We start from the raw sequence: 20,987 nt of genomic DNA on the forward strand, positions 1-20,987 counted from the left end.
GAGATCAAGTCTGCAGCGCTGAAGAGCTGCAGCCATCGATTATTTTAGTCATTATTCTATCGATTATTCCACCGATCAATCGAATAATCGATTAAGAGATAAGATATGCAATTTTGAATGTGCACAAAGGGAATAAGAGAGGTCTCTGACAATGAACAACTGATTCGTTTCCTTTTTCTTAAAAAAAAATCTGCAGTTTTATTGCTTAAATATGCATATTAGTCTGTCAAAACTGACAGACATGCAAAAACTGTCTGTGAAGTCAGCAGCTTGAACAGGAAACACGAAGCTGTCCACACGACGCCGTGATTCACTAAAAACAAGGTTAAATAATAATTAGTGATCTTTTCCATACATATTTATTTACTGTGTTGAAGGGTTTTTAAATCACTTTTTTTCCTTTTTATTGATTTTACTGTTGATTTTATTCATATTTCTTTGTTTCGTCCTTCCTTATCTAGTTATTTTCTTGGGTTAAACTTAGCTAAGTTAGGGACTCGCGTGTGTCCACTGTGTAAGCACATTGTGCCACAGCGATAGTCATCTGTGTGAAACATGATGAGGCAGAGAGCGCTGCGCTGAAGGAAAAGTTCTTCACAAGTAATCGAGTTACTCGAGGAATCGTTTCAGCCCTACAGTGCTGTTCTGCACCCTGTGTGACCCCAGCAGGAGGCTCCTATCTCCAGCAGCCAGGCTGAGGAGCAAAGTGTTTCAACACTTCCAGGACCGCGGAGAGCTCCAGATTGTAGCAGGATGGAGGATTCTCCCATCTTTCCCCCGGGTTCGACTGAGGGAGGGATGGTCAGCATTCATCTCTTGTGCTGAACTGGCTCGAGGAGCATACCACCAAACCACCTCTGGATTTTCATCATGTGTAAGAGGTCTAAGGGGACAGCCATGCGGCCTGCGGACATCATATCCAGCAGACGCATAACTGACAGTGCCGTCACAACTCTGTGGGACGCCATATGTGACAGCAGAGCGCATCCTGCTTAGCTGGGGACAGCTTGGTGGCGGAGAGCCCTTTTGCCAGTTTGTGGCAAAACAAGTGTTTGTAGATGCTGCACGACTTCCTCTGTGTGGAGTACGGCTTTCTCCTGGGAGGGTACGATGAGGATGAATCTAGTAGAACAAAACCCTGATCCCTGTCCTGAGGAGGAATTTTCAGTCTCTGAGAATGACAGGGATGACAGGGGTGTGGAGACGTGCATTTCTCAGTTTGACTGAGGTGAACCAGTCGCCTCAATGCGTGTTTGATGTCAGCATGTGGAAAGGCCACTTAATAATGCACCTGTTGAACAGATACAGGTCCAAAGCAATAACACCCCTCTTTGCTTTGCTTTGCTTTCTTCCTCGGAAGCTCTGGCAGCTCCGCCGTCAGGGCTGTTATCTCTGTCCGAAGATGACACGAGAAACAGCGGAGAGGGGGAATGCGAAACTACAGCATGTAGTCTCTTGAAATTAGCCGTGACATCCATGTTTTCATGGACAGCAGGCTTCATGACACTGAGCAGTGTTGTGTATGTAGGTACACAAATGTCAGTGACATAAGTCTGTTGACATAAACTGAGACGTGCAGCCAAATATTTCACTGAATCACAGTCTGCCATGCCATAACGTCATAACTTTTCTCATATTACGGGGAATAACCCCTGGACTAAGTGGCCATAACAGAGATGTTGTGAGCTGCAGCAATCTGAGTGACACACTGGTGTGAACTATCAGACGAGGTTGCCTTGAAGTACAGGAGCTAGGCTCCACTCTATCAGTGGGTCTTCCTCTGATGGGCTTGTACCAGGAAACCAATGCTTTAAGTTTCCTGAGCTCAGAAAACGCTGCTTCCCCGAAGGCCCGGAGCTCCATGATGCGAGGCCCCAGTTTGGCCATTGGCTCCTGTTCTTAAACACCCCCGAGGCCACGGGCAGGTGCAGGTTGTTCTGCCACCATTGCGACGCCCCTCAGATCTGCTGCCTTCCTGATGACACCTGGCAAGTCCTGGAAAAGTCCTTTGCCAGCTGGCATATGGCTGTCATCCTGCCGCAGAGTAGAAGAGAGCTGCTGTGGTGGAGCTCCTGACTGTGACGGAGATGGGAAAAGCCACAGATGCAGACCTCACCCTCACAATCAGACTCCTAATGGGCAGAACCTGGAGCGGAGCCCAAGACAGAGGGAGCTGAGCCATCTGACTCTGATCTCTGAGTCCTATTCCAGGAAGTCTGGGAGTATGGCGCTGACAATTAGCTTGCCTGTCTCATCTTGCAGAGGGATGGCGCCGCCGTCAGCCCAGCTTCCACAACCTTCCACGAAGGCGTCTGCTCGCCGCTCAGCTCCTCTGCCTCACAGTGGATGTCGCCGGTTTGACTGCTTGTTGCTGAAGAAAATGTGGGAACAGAGCTCAGGTCCTGATGGTGTTATATACTGTTCATGATGACCTGAGAGAGAGAACTGTACAGTGTACAGTGGCGCGGGGATAAACCCATTAGCGACAGCGAAGGGCAAAGCGTATGCTAAATATCACAAAACAGTACACGCGCTAAACTCACTTCCATCACATTCCATCCCTGATAGCCACACACCAGAATTAAACAAAGAATGTGTGCTGCTTAGTTTGGACTCCTGGATGGACATTCTGCAGTCAACCTGAAACAACACACACAGTCAACCATCTGTCCTCTCCTCCAACACCAACAGAGACCAGCACACGAGCAATTCAACGGCACTTTACTCGGGGTTACTCGGATCAAACACAATGATCACAGCCGGAGTTGTGATGAAGAGAGGCCTAGGATTTTAATCAAAGAAAACTTCAAGACTGAGCAGATATCTGTTTGGATAAGGACACGAAAAACAGCGGCAGGAGCCAAGGCCGCACTGAATGGCTGAGGAAACACAGGCATCACTGTGGACTCGTTTTACTGTCGATTACACAACACCAATGCAATTACATGCATATCATCTGTTTTCTCTGTTCAGAAATCATAAAACATCGTGTTTCCTGCTTTCAGTCATTGTGATTTTGTAAATTCAGCTCTATTTTTAACACTTTGTCCGGCAACATTTCACATTGCAACTGCAATGTACACAGACCCTTAAACAGGGGAATTTGTGACAGCTCACTGGACCACAGCTACACGAGAAAAAAAAGACAAAGCCGAGCCAAAAATACATCTGCAGTCAAGTATTTGAACTCAACGTGTCCTCAGTGTCAATCACAGAGCACTTCACCTCTCTAAAATGGAAACAAACTGTGTCCCAGCTGCTGGGTCAGGATCCAGAGGGCTTCCTGACAGGGTCACACACACACGCACACACACACACACACTATACTTGTGTTATCAAGTATACTGGGCGATCCACTACATCAGTGTTAGGTCGAGAAGTATGTAAAAGCTGATGAGAACACACTTTGATTTTACACTATTTCCAAAAACGCCTTGAACAATATCACAGTGGAGCCTGATTATGTGGAGAGACTGGATATAATGTGTGAAATGAAACTCTGGGTAAAGCTTAGTAACATGTCGCATCCTCTGCTAAAGATAACATCTTTGTCCAAACCTTGAACATGAAAGGTGGTCGTGAAAACTTGATTTCAGCACCAGGAGCTGTCCACAGCAGGGCTTCCAGGACTAAACAACACACAGCTGAGCATCTGTTTGGCTCGTCCACATGATGCTTTTCTAAATATCCCATTCAATTTGGATTAAATGTGCTAAATGTTAAATGCACAGTAGATAAGAGAGAAACGCTTTCAGTGACAGACTGAACAGACACAAGCTGCCACACACAGTCTCATGCTGCAATGTGGTGATCAAGCTCAGAAGTCGTCCTTGAAGGTTTGTCAATATCATATTTGTGACACTGGATTAAAAGGACAAATATTGGAGCCCCGCTGGCCTTGAGAGGAGACTCAGTCTTGTCCTTGTCTGGTCTGTAAATGTTCCTGTATGGATGAAGTGGAAAACCTGCTCCAAATCCAGCTTAATAAAGCAAACATAAGATCTGATTTCATAAATGCATGGTATGGAGAATCAATAGGATGTATTGACCTGATATTAAAGAGAGCATATGTTAATATGCTATGAGCACTATGATCCCGAGGGATCACTTGAGACTACTACTCCAAAAGACTGACCTACTTATGTATAAAATATAACACAGAAATAAAATATACGCTCATCTTAAATTCAATTCTATGCCCGTCAGTCTATCAGCATATATCTCCCTATTTTTCCACATGGCAGCTTCTGCAGTCTGTGTGTAGAAATCCAACATTCCTGCAGTTCAAGTGTTTGTGAGGAGAACAGTGTCCTGTTGGAAGCTGCTTAGAAAAGAAGCAACGAGGCATTTGTCAAACAGAAGCTGTTGTTTACTGAAGCAGGCCAGCAGATGGCCTTTGACGGCACGACGGGGCCGCTTCGGTTGAGGGGGATGAAATTCGCACAATGCTTCTGACATATTGGAATGTTCTATGCAGCCATTGGGTGACTCATTAGTCAGTATTTATATGTATTTTTACCATTTTCATGGGAGAAAAATCTACTGTTCTTGCAAGAGAGGAAAGACTTCTGACACCGCGACTTTTATGGCTCACCAAATACACATGGCCTGATTTTGTTCCAACAAATCCCCTCAAGAATTCCTCCAAACTTACACGACAACAATTTCATCTTTCATTGCGACAATCACCGTAGAGGTACAGCGCTCACATTGCACAGTTATCTCCCAGGAATATGAGTTTGCATTTATTGCAGCGCCTTGCGGGATGACACTGCAGCGCGTTTGTGGCGAAGGCGTCTTTTTGCCGGAGCCCTCTGTGTCAACACAGCTGACAGTGACAGACTGAAAGTTTGAAGTTTAATGACGGTCTGATCAGGCAGGATTCCTCCTCCAGCAGCCGAATCCTTGCGCCTGAGCTGCATCATCCTAACATGCTGCCAGTTCACCTTAACTGTCCTCCACAAACAGAGAGGGAGCGTCAGGCACCAATAAGCTTTTTAAAAACAAAACCCTGTTCTGTTATATCCCCCTGGTTGATAAACCCGTGAAGTCTATGAGGCCGACTATGCAGTCTGAATGTGATCCAGACACGAGCAGAAGAAGGGACACAGCGGCGGACCGGAGGCAGGAGGATGCGGATTTCTTTCCTTTTTCCAAATCCCACAGCAGAGACGGATGAGAAGCAAACATGGGGGATGTCTGTAGCCTACTTTCATACATTTGCATATTTTTCAGAGAGGGGAAGAGGCGGTTTCAGAGGGGGGGGGGGGTTGATGGGATGGGATGGGGGTGTGGGGGAGTGGAGAAAGGACAGGGTGGCTAGAAACCCAGAGTCAGCATTTCAAACTCCTTGAGATCTCTATGATGAAAATATATATTTGATACCAAACTTCCATCAAAAACCTCTTAAAATTACATCTAGTATTTTTTTGCATTGTTTTAGTTCTTTACTCATGAAGGCTGTTGCCTTTTATTGACTCTTATAACGGCCCATATATATTTTTGTCCGACAGCGGTGAGTATTTTCTGCGTTCACAGATCAGCACGTCAAAAGGACAACGCAGCCAATCCCATCATTTACGCAGTGGGGGGAAAACTGTGGGGGGAGGGGCCCGCAGAGACAGGCAGGGCTTTCATTTCCCTGCATCTAATCTGTTTTCTAAAATCACTTTCAAAGGAGGCAGATTAAGTTGGAGTGATGCTGCGGGCTGGCTGAGGAGCGTACCTGCAGCGGGGCAGCAGAGAGAGGGCTCGGGCTGCACGAGGGACTAATCTGCCTCCCAAAGAGAGACTACGGAGAGGACGCAGGACACAAACACACATTGAGCTTGTGGTCAAGGTCTTAAAGGTCTGAACTCTCATGGTTATTCAAACCTTGCAGGGGTTTGTGGTCCTGTTTCAGTGTGTTAGCGTCACCTCTCACACTCCTTAACCTTTCCATGAGGACGGAAAGGACTAACTTTAACTTACTCGACGGGGCACGCAACCTATTTTACACATAAAGAGTCACAAGGAGTACGAGTCAGTCAGACAGTCCAACCAGCAGAAGGCATTGCTGACTCGCTGTGTAACGCCGTCTACTAAGGAGACACTTATCCAATTTTCTTCTTTTCAGTGCCAATTGTGATACCTCAGCTCAGGGTATGTGTCAGTAATACCAATCTGACACTTGTGCTTGCTTCATTGTTACACAAAATGGCTACAACCCACTCCAGGGAACTTATTATCACTGACATGGCAGCCATTGTGCTTGAATAAATGGAACTGTTAGCAGAAACACACCATTTTCTACTGTATCTAATGTGGATTTACCATGGTCGATCTGTCTAAAAAAGGTCAGTGCAGGGGCTGATACAGATCCAGCATACTCATATACTAATTCAAAGTATAACATTGGTGCATTTCCACTGAAAACATTTCAAAGGTGCGTTAAAAGAACTTCCAATCTGCAGCTAAAAAGAGGTGAAAATAACATGCTTAAGGAAGCAACCGCCAAGTAAAAAAAGCCTCCCTTCATTTTCACCTTGAGTCGTGTTTATCCTTGTTTAGCCTCAGAGTTTCCTTCCTTTCCCCCCTCTTAATTCTGCACTGTCTGACACAAAGCTGTCAGCTGGGCTATTTTTACATAAGGAGAGCTCATTTGATCTCATCCCAGCTCACTCCCAGCAACTCATGTTGCCTCTTCTGACAGCATTCAACTGTTTGGAAGGTTAATCTATGGCGATTATTTTTCGGCTGTGCAAAGCACCTGTGGATAAGAAAAAGAGTCCACAAATGCAAAATCACTGCTAGCGGTTTCCAAAGTCCAATATATTAACATGTCCAGTTAATTTGATAAATTATTCATTAACTATCACTGTGGAAGCACACAAATATATACCACAAAGCAGAAAAAAGATGACTAAATGAAATAAAAGCAAAGCAATTTATACAGTAAATGCACAGTGCAGCATGTAGGAGCAGGGCCACACTGAAGTACCACTGGATTATCTTATAGGTTGGTCCCAAAATACTTTAGGCACAATATATGTATTTTTAATTACTTCATGCCAATAAATAATTCCCGAGTTTCCCGACCAGAATTATGTTCCAAGCAGTGTGATTACTGATGGAGTATATGTATTTACATAGAAATTAGGAGAAAGAAATATATATATTTATATACCTATTTATTCTGTCAGTGTTTGTGCATTTTTTCTCTGGAGATACGAGGTTCTCTGTAGGGAAAACCTGAACCGTGCTGGGTTATTTTATTCTCCTGGCTTGACTGAATGCGTGAGGTGTCCTTCAGAATAAGGGTATCATTATCAAGCCCCTCTCCGTGTCTCTCGTCCTTTTATGATTTTTTTCTTCATGTTGGGAGCTTTTATCTGTGCAGCCACTCTGCTGAATGAGTCCCCAGAGCGTTGTTGAATTACGCCGGCACAGAGGCCATTCGATTGGCTGTCTCTTACTGTATTGTAAAATGTCTGTCTTGATGGAAGCAGCCGGGCCGAGGGGGTCCCTTTGCTGACGGCGCCCGACACACAAACTGCGTGCATACTCACACATTAACTGGATGCCATTTACTCTCTCACTCCCATATTGACATTGAGATGAAAATGAAAATATCGGGGGGCCCCGGGGGACAGTGTGCTCTGGGAAAGGGTCGCATACCTGTGACCTTCAAGACTATAACACGTTGGTCACAGACTCTGCAGCCTATAATCTAATCTGTCACTTATTCAATGTACGGGCTGGTGTCAGTGTTCCTCTCTGACCACAGGTCAATAAAACTTCTATGCCGACATTTCTGCCCCACAGAAGGTCACAGTTTTCTCCAAATTTGCAGTGGATATCCATGGTCCCCAGGGGATGGATCCTACTGTTTAGCCACCATCAGGCTACAATTTTCACTTGTACACGAGAAATATTAAAATCTAATGTGAACTGCCCTCAGGATAATTCTGCTTTATTAAAACTCGTGTCTCATTTTCATAGTTTTGTCACTCAGTTCTGTTAACATTGTACTCCCCAATGTAATTGCAAGGATCTGGGAGCACAATGACGTCGCTAATCCGAAGTTAAAAAGGGTGAGAAGCCTCAGCAGTCAGACAATCAGACAGATTGAAAACAGCTCAGAGCAGTTAGTGTATCTAATTATAATTTTTGTGGCTTTAAAGTCCCGATGAAAGGTTAAAAAAAAAAAGAGTCCAGGAACCACATGATGGGAACGACTTTGCAATACCAGCCACGAATGATGGACTACGAGAGGAATTATCCTTTAAGAGCATCACGTTGGACTCCAGCAACTTGCTATCCTACTTTTCTACCCTACTTTCTTTTACCTGTCTCAGCAATGGTTGGCTTTAATAAATGAATGTAGGTTCAGCTGTCAAGGAGAAAAAATAGAACTCATAGCCCTCAGTGCAGGGGAAAGGCACGCCAGGAAGAAGAAATCACTGAGTGAGAGCTCAGCAGCGGAGAAAGAGGGGAGTTATCAGCTGTTTTGCTTCTCGTGCCACCAGTTTCTCAGAGCTAATTCACGCCGGCAAAGATAACCCATCCAGTTCAAATTCAACATGGTGGCACAGATGACTCAGAACCCTCCGCTGCACTCAGCTGCCTCTTCACCCCAAACAAGCTTTTGATTTAATCACAAAACTGTGAGTATCAGAGAGATTATCGGTTTTTTAGCTAATGAGGCTCAGATCCCCCTGAGAACAAGCACCTGCTCCACTGCTGTCGAACAGCAAACTTTCTGACTTCAAGACTTCGTTGAAACTGAACCCACAACCCGCCAATTAAATACATCTAGCGTCCAGTGTTGTGTCTCTGATTTTCACACCCAACTCAAATTTTCTCGTATTGTAAATTGAAGCAGCTCTCTAATTAAGCCGCTGTCTCTTCAAAGAGGATCTTTTTGAACTTCTTCAATCAATCAGAGGTTGCGCTCACGAAGGTGGTGAACGACCCGACCAGCTGCCCTTGATCTCATTTATTCCCTTTGTTCTGACAAGACTTGGGGAGGTCAGTCGAGGAAGTCAAACATGTGTAAATCCACAGCTGGTTCAGATCACTGTTTAAGGCCGTCTACATGGGGATTTAACAAAAGCGAAAGGCGATGAACGGAGTGTGTTAGGCCACACATGTAGAAGAACAAGCCTGAATTAAAACACTGAATATCAACGTTCACAAACACACGTGTCCAACACAACTACAGATGCCCTTCGCTCGCTCTCTCCGCTCCTTCCCACAGACAGAATGGATGTGATCTCTGGCCCTCTCGCCTGTCTGCTCTGTGTGGCCGCCGGTCATGTCATCTGCCAGCAGAGGAGGAGGAGGAGGAGGGAGGACGAAGGCTCGGCTGGCTGGCTTGTCTCCTTGAGGTGTTGCAGTGCAGACACTGACAGTCACAAGCTGGAGGTGTGAGACACAGCAGTGGGCATGGAAGCCGAGCGAAGTTGGAGTTTAAGGACACGTTGTATAAACTTTGGCTTTCTGACCAACTCTGTGATTGCTTTGCATAGATCTAACAAGATGTTTGTATCAAACATAACCAAAACACTTTCAAATCAGAGCCATTTATCCCACATTTGTGTGTTATACTCCATCAAAAGTGGCATCACATTGAGTGATAATGTCGACATTGTTGGCAAATGTGGGTTTTGGTGTGGGCATTCTTTCATGACAGTCAATATCTGTCATCTGATACATAATATTTGGACTGAAACCTCATGAAAAAGCTGACAGATTTGCACTTTAGCTGCCTGAGCTAATGCTAATTTAGTCTGTGAAGCCACATTAACACTGCCTTTATTAGGGACATATTGCACTAAAATTTAAATTTCCACAATGAAACAAAATAAGGTATTATTTTAAGCATTTACAAATGCACAAATTTCACTCGTGTAACACTCCACCTGTCAGTGACGGAGCACAACGGTGATGATTCAGCGTGTCTGTGACACAGGGACTAAAAGAATGGACACAGGCGTATGCTCTCTGCTCCATTGTACAGCAGCGAGAAAGTCACCTTGTCTCCATGCAGTAGCAGCACCCAGGGGTCCAGTCCCGCCCTCCCTGTCACAGCGTGGCCCCTGCCGGCCCCCATCTGACGCACTGACACAGAACTGCACGCACCGCCCTCGTTCCCCCGTCCCTTCCCAAAATAAAGCTTGACGACATGCGAGCAACAGAGCATCAGCTGCTGTGATGTGATTCTGGCTGACATTGTTCCATAGAGATAGAGCAGATAATTAGATTTCAGATTCCTTGTCGTGAGTCCAAATCTAATTTATGATCACTTTTTGAAGCTGGGGTTGCGCTGATATGGTAAGCTCAGCTGTTTTTGGCCTCGGCCTCGACTACAAAACAGAACAAGAGCCTTGAGAAGAATCAGACGTTTCATTTTTAATCCCAGTGCTCTCTGTCTGATAAAAAACAGAAAAACGCATGTGGAGTCTGTCCAGATACGCAATATTTCATCCCTTAGAAAAGGAGGGAGGAAAGCTCCACAACAACCAATCAGCAAGCCTGAGTTTATTTGTGTAAATCCTCAAACTGCTATCAGCTCTTATTCTGCCTCCCAGGTGGATGAACCACACGACCAGTGAGTCATCAGAACTTTCAGAGCATCGCCACAATAAACCTCACAACCGCACTCGTTAGCTGTCTTGTCAGAAATGATTACACCAAAAAACTGGATTCACTCTGCAGTGGTTGCGTAAGCAGCTTGTGCCAGTGTCCTCAGTTAACCTCATCCTCACTGCTGGATCTGACTCCAGCGCTCGCAATCCGCAGCCCCTTAAAATCCACCTCCGGGCTAAGATTTCCGTCACAGTGGGTTTAAGAAGTGGAGCACGCAGGGAATCAAAGGTGAATCAGGGATCCGCCGCTTGACATCCGACGAGCTCACGCGGACGGACGATGATGCAGAAGGATTCATCTCGAAATACAAACCAGCTCCCGGAGGTCATATCCCACCAGGCTCTCGATGCCGGAGCATGCTGTGATCTTTGTGACAGCATCTGGAGAAATGAAGTGAAGTGATCAATCTTCAGTGGAGGAGAGGCACCACAGGTCCTTTCTTCCTGCTGCTGTGAATAATGTGAACTCAAACATCGCTTTGTTTTACGACTACACATTAGATATTTTTACTGATGCTTCAAACTAACACCTTTGCTGCCGTATCACTGCATCATCTTATCTTATTTTTGGACATTTCAGCCTCTGCTGCTTTTATTTTGATAATTCTTTTTTTATTGTCTCCCGCGAGTCCCCCGCCTTCATGGACTTGTAGCACTAAACTGCTTCCTTTAACGATCACTGATGAAAGATGTCACCTTTCTTTTTTTTTTGGGTTCATCTTCAAATGCAGAATAATGGACTAATGATGAAAAACTGCTTCATGATTCCAAGATAACAGAAGCTCAGTCAAGAAGCTGCAAAAGGTTAGCCTTTAGCCCGTTACAAACATCGAAACAATCACTTCGACCTTTGAAGAATGAAAGTGTCCTTTAAACGAACATTCAGGCTACCACTTCATTGTGCCACACTGAGCGCCTGGGAGACTATTTTAGAGGAACATTTTTAAAGTAAATGATTAGATTTTTTTTTTTTTTTTTGATCCACTGAGTGCAGCACCATCCTGTTGTCACAGTGACCAGGATTGCGGAAGCAGTGACGGTGATAAAAGGTTTTGTACCTGCTGCTGGGGTGAGTCCCATAAATCACATACCAAACTAGCACACGGTGTCATCTGTGCCGTTCATAGATGACACCGTGTGCCGTACTGATGTCAAGATGACCCAACATGAATGATGAAGACACTGTAAAACACGTACAACATGCACTGAAGTCACGTCAGGCAACATCACACGATCTGCAGCTTTTAACATCAGCGCCCAGCTCAGGCCACCACAAACCACTGCAGCCATCCATCTCTTCCTGGTGGCTCAGTCTGTTACAGTGTGTGCACTAATATATGTGTATATTAGCACTGAGTGATGAATCAAAATGTATTTTCAATGACAATTTTGGCTCCCAGCGATTATGAAAACAAGATAATCGAGATAAAACGATTATTGTGCCTCGTTCTGTTGCGGTGATGCTCTGGTTTTGTCTTCTGTTACAAATCCTGCGCACCCTTTTCTTTCGCCCTCCCCTAAAAGCTCAAACATGGTTTTTGATGCACATCTATCCACGCTGTCATGGTACAGATGCTTGGAGTGGCCGAAAAGAATGAGTTTTATATACTAAATAAAAACAACATTATAATAAAATCCCATATTTAATAAGCCTTTATATTTATTATTAGTAGTAGTATTTTTAATACCATTACTGCATTTTTTTTTGTTTCTCACATGAATTATATCTAAAGTATCAGGATATCCACTATTAAAAAGGATTTTCTGAAGTTCAATAAGTACATGATGTTTCCAAGGTCAATAAGTAATCCTGTTAAGTAATCAGGATCTCAATATTGATAAAAATATTGATTTATATTGATTAATTGACACAGTGTCTTATAATAATCTCATAAAACAATAAGACTGCAGAGAGGAAGTGAGCCAGAGATCCTGGTTCTGTCCGGACAGATTTCTATGCTTTTAATGGCCACAAGGTGGAGACAGACTGAATACGGAAAGATGGTTGAACCCGTAAAGTAATCAATTAAATGAACAAAACCATCAACACTGTTGATTTGTTGTCTGACACCATGAGCTGATCCAACTATATACAATACATACCGAGTCACAGTTAGGATGATCACTGAGCACAGGGCACACAGCGAGCTCTGAAAGCATCGCCACACTTCGGCACACAATGGTCGAGTCACTGGTATCGATCAACAACGACAAGAAGATAAATTATGATCGTGCAATCATCTTCTGCACTGAGGGAATAACAGGAGCGCTTCTACTGGTTTTAAAAATCCTTTTCCACGGTCGGTGCTTCGCTTTCAGACCTCCTGATCACGACTGAGAAGGTGTTTATACTGTAAAAGTGATTAATGATGTGCAGCTGAAGGTAGTGCTTGGCTGCCTTTTTGTAATTATTGGAGCTGAGCGGTAATGAAATCATCAACACTTCCAAAAGCTCAACACAGATCATAAACTGTTGATGCAGCACAGCGCTGCCCTTACATGCTCAGTTTACATCCGCTGCGTGCTTGACATTAACAGCTCACACACACACACACACACACAAGCGCCTGTACTGTAGGTGTTCCATCGAACACACACATTCCTTTAGAGCAAAAGCGCACGTGTGTGTTAAAATATATGAGCTGAAACACCGCGCGTGCAGCTCATCTCAGCGTTTCTGGGGGTGAACATGCACCTGAACGCATCAAAGAGCAGGTGAGGCGAAAAAAAAAAGGGGGAATGATAAATGATTCAGCAGCGAGGCATCGAAGCACTGACTCCCATTAATGAGGGCCAGTGTTGCCTCTGCTTCATCAAAGTGGCGACCTATGAAATATTAAAGTGAACTTGACAGCAGCACAACAGAGCTACAGAGGGCTGGGCCTGAACTCTCACAGAAAAACAAAACAAAACAGGGATACGGGAAAAGCAGGAGAAATAGCGCTGACTCGAGGAATGATTCGGGGAATTCGTCAGCGTCTCAGAAACTGAGGCAGCAAACCTCAGGCGGCCAGACTGTCCAGGCAAAGAAAGGCCTGAAGACTCCGACAGATTGACAGATATGGATCAAGACGTTCATGACATTTCATTTCATTTGATGCAGTTTGCAACTGGAGGTAAACTGAAGTGCTGCCCAAAAACACAAGGCCACTGAGCGCTTTAAGTTTAGGTGCTATAATAAACATATGGCTTTAAAAAAAAAAAACATGATCAGAACACCCCTATATCAGAATAAAACATGTTAAAACCACGTTAAGAGAGAGACAAGTCGAACAAATGGAGACTTCTCTGACGCGTCCTGATCAAACTGGCAGAATTTTAAATGTGAAACACAGAAAAAGAAAATCCAAATCCAAGGTTACAGAGAGAGCGAAGGCATTATAAAGCAATAAAAGATGTTGTTTCAAATGTCTCAGGCCTGCCTGATTGCAGGATGTTGAACTGATTTTTGTGCTACCAGAACATATTTGTGGTCACAGTGCTTCCTTTCTTTCTTTCCACTTCAAATCCCGGCCTCCAGAAGAACCCGTGGTTGTTTTGGAATTTCTTCTCATCTCAGACATGTTCGTTCTGTAAGATTTCAACATGTGGTGAGCGGTGAATTTGAGTGAGAAAGAAAATCTAAGCAATTTGTGAGAGGACGAGTATTTTCCTTCACAGTCTAACTTTAAAAATCCTCCAAACTAGACTCCAAAACCTGCTCCGAACCAACCCGGCAAACAGCGCTTTCGCTTCTCCTCACCTGCTGCTGATGCATCAAATCACATTGGTTGAACATGTTTCCACAGCACACAGCGTATTCCCACCTCTGACGGTGTGATTTTTAAGTCTGTTTTTAGCAGCCATCTGCCACGCCGTCAGTGGATTTCACGGCAACATCAGCATTCTGCTCCTCTCTCTCATCCCGGTTCTCCCTCTGACTTACAATGCAGATCTAATATTAACACTGACTCATTCTGCTTTACGGTGAGGAAAATAATGAGGTCTGGACGGATGGAGGCAGATTATACTGAATGATAAACAAACACAAACATTATTCCTCCTTCTTCTCGTCACACTGGAAACAATAAACACGAGCCGTGCTGTGAGGACAGTCACCTTGGCGCACTGTGATCATGAAACCCCTTCAGGATCGCAGACAGATCTGGTCGCCGTGCAGCCTCTTGTCCTCCGCCAAGGCTCTCGCTCCTCTTTGAGATAAGGGCACTTCCTCTTTGTCCAGCCGCAGCCTCGGGACGAGGCTGTCATTAAGATAAAAGAGGAGTGCTTCTACATCCCCGAGCACCTCGACACTCTGCTCCCACTCTGTGTCAAGTTCAAAGGTGCATTGTTGCGGTGGGAGGGGGCAGTTGTTTGGTTAAGAATAGCAGAGGAGCTGGACTCAGGACAGGAAAGAAGAGCAGAGACTTTACCATGTACCATAATCAATGCTGTTCTGCCAACGGGAGGGCCAAATCACAAAACACACAGCGTGACGCACTCTGGTCCGAGGCCGTCACCCAGCTGCTGTGCTATGATCGAGACCCATCTGCTGCCAGTCAGTGTGGTAGAGGGTGAGGGGTTCAGGGGGCTGCTCAGGGCGTTGTACCGTCGAGAGCTACTGCGACTTAACGCTTTGAAAAACACTGTGAGGAGAGGAAGGATGAGCCAAAAGTCAAGCTAACAGAGGCCGACAAGCTGGATGTGACCACTGACTCCTGGACAGCTCTCACAAACGAAAGCTTCATCTCACCTGTCACCTGTCACTTCATCAACGCCGACCGGGAGCAGGGTTTCCATAATCTGGCAATTACCATTTATACCAGGCTGAAGTCCGACGTATTTAAGTCTCCCCGGTCACAATGTCTGCTGAGAATAATTCCAGAGTTCGATGTGAACATGTCCCGGCTCTCAGCGCTGTTTTCCCTGCTGCCTCTCTGATGCCTGCACCCTCTCTCCCTTGCTCCCGATTTGGTGGATTAAAGGTTTACTTCGAACTAACCAAAAAGGATCTCACTCTTTAACGAAAAGGTCCATCTCCATAGGGATCCAGACTCAGAGAATCAAAATCTATGAACAGCGCGATTACACTGCAGCAAATGTTTAAAACAGCATTACAGCATTGCAACTAATTCAGTCATTAATGATCATTAAAATTGTTTTTTAAAGGACTGGATGTAAACACACTTGAGAAAAGAACTCGTACTTCATTGGAGTGTGTGTTGAAGTTGACCCTGTTATTCCCATCTTTGGCCGTGTTTTGGAGAACGTTAGCTTCTTTTACATCTCTACTTCAAGCAGGAACGCCTCAACCAAAGCACATTTAAGGGGAAGTCTCACAGCATGATACCAAAGGATTTAAGTGATCGGCACAAATTGATTTGATGGCCACAATTAACGTTGTCAAGCCTGACATCAGCACACAAGCCGTGGTCTGCATTCGTCAGCACCCCCGTGCGTCCTCGTGAACCCGAATGCACGGCCGACTACGGAAAATGACTGACTGAGTCATGTAAGACGGGGGGTTAAGCTGAAGGCACATTAATTGTATAAAAGAGGATTCAGCAGTCTACAAAATGCTCCGACCACCCAGTCTGGCCTGCTAATCCCCGAGAGTGGAGCCTCGCAGCAGCCCACTGCTCGGCACAGGATTTAGTCCAAGATACCGCAGAGTGACTATCACTAAGTAGGTCTAATATGTGAGAGGGGATGGGCAGAAAAAAATGAAATCACTTTATACTCAGTTTATACCTTCAGCACATTCACTAGGTGGATATTTTGCATACTTAGCATTTTTTTTTTTTTTCCAGGTGCTGAACATCGTCTGGTTCCCTCTCTCCACCTTGATGGTATGGAATCATCCAGTGTAATTCATTGGCCTGCTTTCACATTTTTTACGCAATATCCACACACGCTAATTATGGTAGGGTTCAGGCAGATGAATTTAGGGTTAGCAAACATTTAGGTGTATCACAGAACACACACACTCTCTGCATTGACACACAAACATGCAGCTTCCTGCGCCGGCACTTAGCGCTGACAGTGAAGGTAAATCATGAGGTGTGGAATCGTCCATTCACCCACATGCAAACATCGGCGGCAGCATCAGGTTCAAACCACACAAATTCCAACAATTCTCAGCTCTAGTTCTAACCTGGACTTCTGTTCAAGTGATGCACCATGAACGCAACAGAACCGGTCCAGCTTGACTAAAAGGTGCCCACGGACTCAGCCACAGCGAACCAACTTTGAATCCACATGCACGGAAGTGAGCACGCATTCTGTCATCCGCCTTTTTAGTTCTATTTTTGCGCATGTAGGCTAAGTGGAAGACAAGAGCAGAAAGAAAAAAAAAAAAAGCCCACGGCAAGTTGAGCCAAGTCATGCAGAGGCCAGAAGTAATCGCAGCACAAATGAATTTGCCAAATAGGCATTCTGTGGCAGCCAAAGGCAGATTTCCTCATGGGGGGAAAGGCACAGGGTGATCCGTCTTCATACAAGAACAGTCTTTTCATATGTTATGCATAATATATGAATATTTCCAAGAAAACGTATGTTTAACACACCCACTCTTCAAGAAAAGGGTCCTGACTGTACAAATTTAACAACTATTTCTGACTGAATAACAGGGACTGTGCTTTAATTACACCTTTTAGCAATAATTTCTGCGAACAATTCAGCTTTTTTTTTTTGCAAGACTGAAACATGTATAAACATATCAGTGAAAAATAAGACAAGGGCTTTAACATTTCCATCAGAACCAGGAAGCAGAGACTCAAACCTGTGAGAACAGACCATATGTGAGGCAACAACTGGCGGCCTAAGGGATGCAGGTCCAAACCATTGACTCTCAGTGGTCTCAGTCCAGCTTGGGACCACTGTTGCATCATCACCATCACCACGCATAAATGTAGCCTATAATCTCCAGTGCAGTCTGTCAAAAAAAGCTTTATTTAACGCCTCATTATATCAGGGCTCGACTCCTCATACACCAATCAGCATTTGCTTCTATAAAGAGAAAAACTTTTCTAATCGTTTGTTTCCGCTGCACAAACCTCTTTCTTTAATTGTGACATTTTATTACAAGGCTTTATAGGCTCTGTCTAAATATTCAGCAAATGTCCTTCATTTCAAGTCCAGGTGTGTTTGCTGATAAGAGATGCGAGATGTCATAGAGTTTAGTGTGATCCAGGACAGGAGAGGCTGCATCTGAACGCACCGCTTGGATTTTGACATTTGGTTTTATGGCAGATTTTCACGGCGTCCTCTTGCGTGGTACAATAATCGTGTTAATATACTGCTCATTCTAATAACAAGCCCATCATAGAATTTGCGATTCTTCAAATATTGCGATTTACGGCGGTTAGAGTCGTGCTCGCTGCGCTTTGCCTTACAGAGAAAGTCACGCCAAACTTAATCGAATAGGCTACAGATTCAAGAAAAACTTGATTATCGAGAAAGGGTATACTTGTCATAAATTATCTTAAAAGCCTAGCGTATTCATTCGGACTGACCCTTCAATTCGGCGTACACACAAGACACATAGCAGCAGTAGGTCCAATAAAACAACTGCTTTAACTATTTTATCCCCAGTTTTCTTCCGCCAAAATTCAAGGGACTGTGCTGTGGTGAGAAGCGTCAGCCTGTTAATTAAGTATCAATTCGACGTGACAGCTGTTCTTCAGTTTGTAAACACGCCGTCTGAATCAGTGTGTTTTATTTGTTGAAACAACACTGTGCAGTGTTTCACGACCCGTGTGCTTAGACCGTCAAGCAGAGAAAGGTTAAATTGACAAATTTTGGAACGGAGTTCTGACCGCAGACTGAAGACAGCCGCTCAAATGTGTGAACTCAAGCAAAAAATATATAAAAGCGACCCATTGCTGGGTACTTACGGTGAGCTTCTCTGCAAAGGTGTTTTCAGTCAGTGGGTTTGAGAAATCTCTGATAAAGTCAACCGACCCTGACGCAGGTGGTGCTGCAGCGTCCGAACTCCACAGCGCTCTGGAGAACACACTAATGGTGGAGTGTAGCTCTGCGGGGTGAGGGAGCGAGAAAGAAAAAAAAAAATACTGGGCAATATCAGCCAGGCAAGGTCTTTCCTGGCTGCTCCAAAAGCTGCCTTTTCTTATTGGACAGGAGGAAAGAGGTGGGCGCGGAAAGATGAGGCTACATTGGCGCATTACGCACCGGCGGACACACTGATTGGACACACCGCATTTATGGGACTGTTGACAGAAAAACTGTTTCATACGGCATGTTTAACAATACTCAGGGTTTAGAAATATCATCAGAGGAAAACACAGAAACACTTCACATGAGACAATCAACTAAGAAACACATTCTTGCTGTGAATTGAAGCCGCATCTCTTCTTAAACCCTTTGTGTGCTGTTCATGCTGAAGAGCTTCTGTTTTGAAAACATCATTTAATAAGACTAAACCTTATGATCATGTCAAAATATTCATAATTCCATTCAAGGCATAAGACTGAATATATTATAAGACTGAAGGGATTCTCACCACAGATAAATTATTTATTTTATCCACGAGTAAAAGCTTTAATTTAAGACTTGTCTAATTACATTCCAACCAAAATTTTTTATTTAATATCTCTATAATTACATTCTGAGCAGTGAGAATGAACCATTGAGCTGTGAAGGGACGTTATTAGGCATAGTTCTAATTTCATTTTACACTCGAAATATATTTTAATAATCTTTTGGGGTGTCCAAAACTAAGATAATATTAGTCAAATTCACTTGTAGATCTGAAATTGGAATGAAACTGGTGAACACTAAAAGTGATGATGTCATGCTGCATCTATGGTGCATTTTTGTACTGGATTTTCTTTTCAATCTCAGTATGTTTTGTAGCTATTTTGCACATCCTGGTTATGTCACAGCCTCCGCTTTTCCTCATCCATTCTCCATTTAACCTTGTTTTCTCTCTCTGTTTACTATGAGGCAGTAATGGCTCAGTTTCTCCCCAGGGTTCTCTGACATTTCATCGAGTTTAACCTTATTACAGAGGCTCAGATCTGTGAATAAACCTTTTGTTTTTACTCTGAATTATCCGGGAAGCAGCACGGCAACAGCAATTGAATGAAATTGCTTGTCGAATTACAAACAGAGATGCAGTGAGAGTTGTAATTTGCGATGCATTACTTGGAGCGTGTTGCTCTGTGAAATCTGTGAACCAAAACATCTCTCTCAACATCTGGATTTACTAGAACTTATTAACATTCCTGCCTCTTCTGGAACCATACATTTGGACTTTGAGGAAACTCATTACAATTTAATAGTTCAGATGTTCCACATAAACATCATTTAGAAACACTGAGGGCTTCGGTTGTGGTGCAGGAGGCTGGATAACCAGAAATATGAGCTGCACATGCCTCATGGCCTCCGATGACACGCGCTGTGACCTCTTCTGTTCAGCTTCTTGTTTTGGGGTTTTGTTCAGGACAGCTGTGAGTTTTATTTGTATGAATATGAATGTAAAAATGTACAAACATATAAAACCTTTTTTCTTTTTTTCCACACATCATAAACCTTTATGAGCTTTAACTACACCATAGAAGTTTGATAGGAAAATAGAAGAAACTCTTTAGCTTCAAAATGTAATTAAGTATGGCCAGCAGTGGTTATTCTGTCAGGGCGTCATATTTTATCCATGTTTTTACTTTCCTCTGAATCACATCACGCTTTAAGGAACAGTCTGACACCAACCACGACCAGTCGACCCTCAAAATGCTTTTTTCTGTTTGTTTTGTTGTTATTTTTGTCCTTTTCCCAGGTTTCTGTTTCCCAGGACACCGTGCATGTTCATTTGGTCTTTCAGTTTTTGGAATATTGGACATACCTTGTGTAAAAAAAACATGTAGAAGTTAAAGATTTCAATGAAAAAAAGAGAAATGAAGCTCAGAGAAGGCTCAGTATCCAGCCTGCACAGTTATGGAGCCCACCTAAGCTGAGGCTGCACTGTGATTGGTTGAGTGTCGGGATGCGATTTACAGGGATGGTGATGTGCAGGTACACAGAAGATGGTTATGTTTAGGTTACAGATGTTGACAAACCTCCACACATACATAGAAATGAGTCAAGCAATTGTTTGAAATTAATATCTTGGACCAAAAGACAATATGAAGACAATTTAAAGTCGGCCCATTAAACAAGTGTTCAGCCGTAGCACACGCAGCTTTGTTTCATGTTCTTAGTTCGTTAAGGAAACTTAGATTTTTGTCTAAATGCGTCGGTGTTGCAGTGCAACCAAATCCCACGCAGGTTATTTTCGGCACATCAGAGACTCTGAACACAACGTGGGCTCCTGAAGGATAGTGTGATGCTTATGGCCTTACAACAGCAACTGGAAAGCATCCA

At 44.0% G+C, this 20,987-nt stretch overlaps 1 protein-coding gene across 2 annotated transcripts in view; it reads right to left on the bottom strand.

The window, feature by feature from the left end:
- Positions 1–18,737, bottom strand: part of LOC143315794 (double-stranded RNA-specific editase 1-like) — a 49,279-nt gene extending 30,542 nt beyond the window's left edge. Inside the window, exon 1 of one of the 2 annotated variants that reach the window (XM_076723221.1) lies at positions 18,503–18,737. The gene's annotated coding sequence lies outside the window, so the exon portion shown is untranslated. The remainder of the gene's footprint in view (positions 1–18,502) is intronic. The other variant, XM_076723222.1, reaches the window with a different exon arrangement.
- Positions 18,738–20,987: the final 2,250 nt, after the last annotated feature.

The sequence above is a fragment of the Chaetodon auriga genome, chromosome 23, assembly GCF_051107435.1.
Source record: "Chaetodon auriga isolate fChaAug3 chromosome 23, fChaAug3.hap1, whole genome shotgun sequence".
NCBI classification, from domain to species: Eukaryota; Metazoa; Chordata; class Actinopteri; order Chaetodontiformes; family Chaetodontidae; genus Chaetodon; species Chaetodon auriga.